Here is a 2,743-nt window from a genome sequence, read left to right as displayed (position 1 = left end):
ACTGCCATTAGCTGATTTGGGTTCTGTTCCTTTGGGTTAATATTTGTATCCGCAGGCAATGTTCCTTGGGGGTGATTGTTCAAGGCCATAGATAGCTGTCCCAGCTGAGTTTCAATGCCTTTGATTGCTGAATCATGTGCTGCTAACTGTTCTTGCATCTTACCATTTGTTCCAATGAGTTGGTGCAGCATACCCCTGATTTCTACCATGTTGTTGTTCTGTTGTTGATGAGGTGGTTGGTAGGCAACTGTTGCTGGTGCTGCTGATTATAGCCCTGCTGCCTTTGATAAGGCACAACTTGACCTTGTGGTCGTGCGCCTCCAGAATTGGGGTTGTGTTGTGGCAGGTTGGGTCTGTACTGCTGGTACCCATTATTGATCACCTTACCTATGACCTCCAAAATTATTGACATAATTCATGTCTTCTCTGAAGCCCTGATTGTCATTCTCTCCACTCCACGAGCACACATACGACTGGTTTATGCAAGGAGTGCACAATCCTCCATTCGTTGTATCAACAGTGTGCACTTGCTTTGTACCCATCTCATCAATTTTCTTTGTCAGTATACTCATCTGAGTCATGAGAGTGGCTATGTTCTCTGCATGGTAATTGTTTGGGTCAAGAGCAACATAATGTACTATTGGTGTAAGTGTCGTATCTCTAGCCATCCAGCCTGAATTTTGAGCCATCTTGTCAAGAAGAATCTTGCACTATGTGAATGTCTTGCTCAAACAAGCACCCCCAGCTGAAGCATCTATATTGGCCTTCAAACTATCTGCTAAACCCATGTAGAATCTCTCTCCCAGCATCTGATTTAGAATGCCATGGTGTGGACACTTCACTAGCATACCCTTGAACCTCTCCTAGGTTTCTTGCAAGGTCTCAGTTGATTTCTGCCGGAACTACAATATCTCATCAATTTGCCTTGCAGTCTTGTTGGGAGGATAAAACTTGTTTAAGAACTGTTTGACTAATTCTTCCTAAGTGGCAATGAAGTTTATTGGGAGCAAATTCAGCCAAGTTTGAGCCTCTCCAGTCACAGGGAATGGAAACAGTAATAGCTTGATGGCTTCAGGAGTCACATTCGGCTGTCTTTGGGTCACACATATTGATAGAAAATTCTTCAGATGTTGTTGTGGGTCTTCAACGTATTACCTGGAGAACAATCCCTTATTTTGCAACAGATGCATCATATTGTTGGTGATCTGGAATGTCTCCGCTTGTATCTGAAGTAGAGCAATGGCGGTGGCTAAGTTATCAGCAGATGGTTGTGCCCACTTATAAAGAGCAGCTTCTGGCATAAGAGGTACCATCACTCCATTGTTTGGGTCAACCCGATTATTCCGATTATTTTCGTTGACATCGTCCACGTTGTCCATTTCAATTTCGAGTGTTTTTTTTTTGTTGTAACTGTTTGTTCTTATTGTTTGCTCGATTTAATATCCTGAATGCTTTCTCGGGGTCTGAGAGTCCTTCAAAAAATTCACCAGTCCTCGAAGAGCTTCTAGGCATACACCTGAGTCACAGGAGAATTCAAACGTGAGAATTTCAATGGAAAAATTTAAACACCGTAAGAAATTGATCTAAACTAAGAATCCTAGCAATTCTTCTAAGTTGTAATAAATAACACCGTTAGTTCCACGGCAACATCGCCAAAATTTGATCACGCCCAACTATGCCTTGTAAAAAGGACTAAGCGGTCGCTGTAAATATAACCTAGTTCAAGTCCCGAGTCGAATCCCACATGGAATTTACCTATTTACTACAACTTTAAATAATGCTAATGATAAGCTCAGGCAACTTCCAGATGCAAGAGTTTTATGAATAATCAGTGGAATTTATTTAGCTAAGGGAAAATGACAATAAAATTAGCAATAATCAAGACTAAAATGGAATTCAAGGGTAAAAGGATTTAGAGCTATTGATTTCCCTAATTGCCGGATTAAATCTTAACTCTTTAGCTATAATCTCTCCGTAATACTCTATGAGGATTATGAGTTCCGGACTACCGTAATTACCTCTCGATCAATTACGATAATTTACTAGAAGTATTCTTTCGAACTACTCTAACTAATAATTTTTGCAACTCAGAATTATCCCACCAAAGCTTCGTTATTTCTAACCCCACTTTTAAATTCAAGTAATTAATCTCTTAACTTACCCAAAAGTGGTATTGTTCAACAACAATCTAACCAAGTGTTCTTTCTCAAGCAACATAAGGTAACTAGACACGATTAATCGAGGGCCGTTCTAATTAACCATAATACAATACGTAGTTGAACAATCATAGAACAAACACAGCTCAATTATAACAAAATAGACTCAAGACTTCATCCAATAATTGGTTCCATCAATCCTAGATAATATATTTAGTTACTCATACTAATGGAAAATAAATCACTAAAATAATTCATAATCAACAAATAGAAGTATAAAGAAGAAGATGAAAATTCTTAGGAAATTATCCGTCTTCTTTCCCTCGTTCTTGCCTCTAAAATCTTCTAAAAATAGATATCTCCCACTTCTGGGCGAGTTTAGGTTTCATATAGGTTTAGGTTAGTCGCCTAGGAAAATACATAATTAACCCTGTGTGTTTGGCTTTCGTCCGCCCGTCCGTGACCGCGGATCCGATCGCGAATTTCCACTGCCTCACTGCCTTGAGTTCACAGACCAATTCACGGCCGCGCACCTTGAGGGGTCATCTCGCTTGCTTTTCTCGCTCCTTTTCGATCGGGCTAATCTT

General features: G+C 40.0%; 1 non-coding gene across 1 annotated transcript; it reads left to right on the top strand.

Moving 5' to 3' along the window:
• The first annotated feature begins 819 nt into the window (after positions 1-819).
• Positions 820-926, top strand: LOC117279250 (small nucleolar RNA R71). Its single transcript, XR_004509660.1, has one exon. It is a non-coding gene; the product is annotated as a small nucleolar RNA R71 (small nucleolar RNA).
• Positions 927-2,743: the final 1,817 nt, after the last annotated feature.

The sequence above is a fragment of the Nicotiana tomentosiformis genome, chromosome 9 (genome assembly GCF_000390325.3).
Source record: "Nicotiana tomentosiformis chromosome 9, ASM39032v3, whole genome shotgun sequence".
Taxonomy (NCBI): domain Eukaryota; kingdom Viridiplantae; phylum Streptophyta; class Magnoliopsida; order Solanales; family Solanaceae; genus Nicotiana; species Nicotiana tomentosiformis.
Note: the sequence above shows the minus strand (reverse complement) of the source record. Positions and strands in the feature narration are given on the sequence as shown.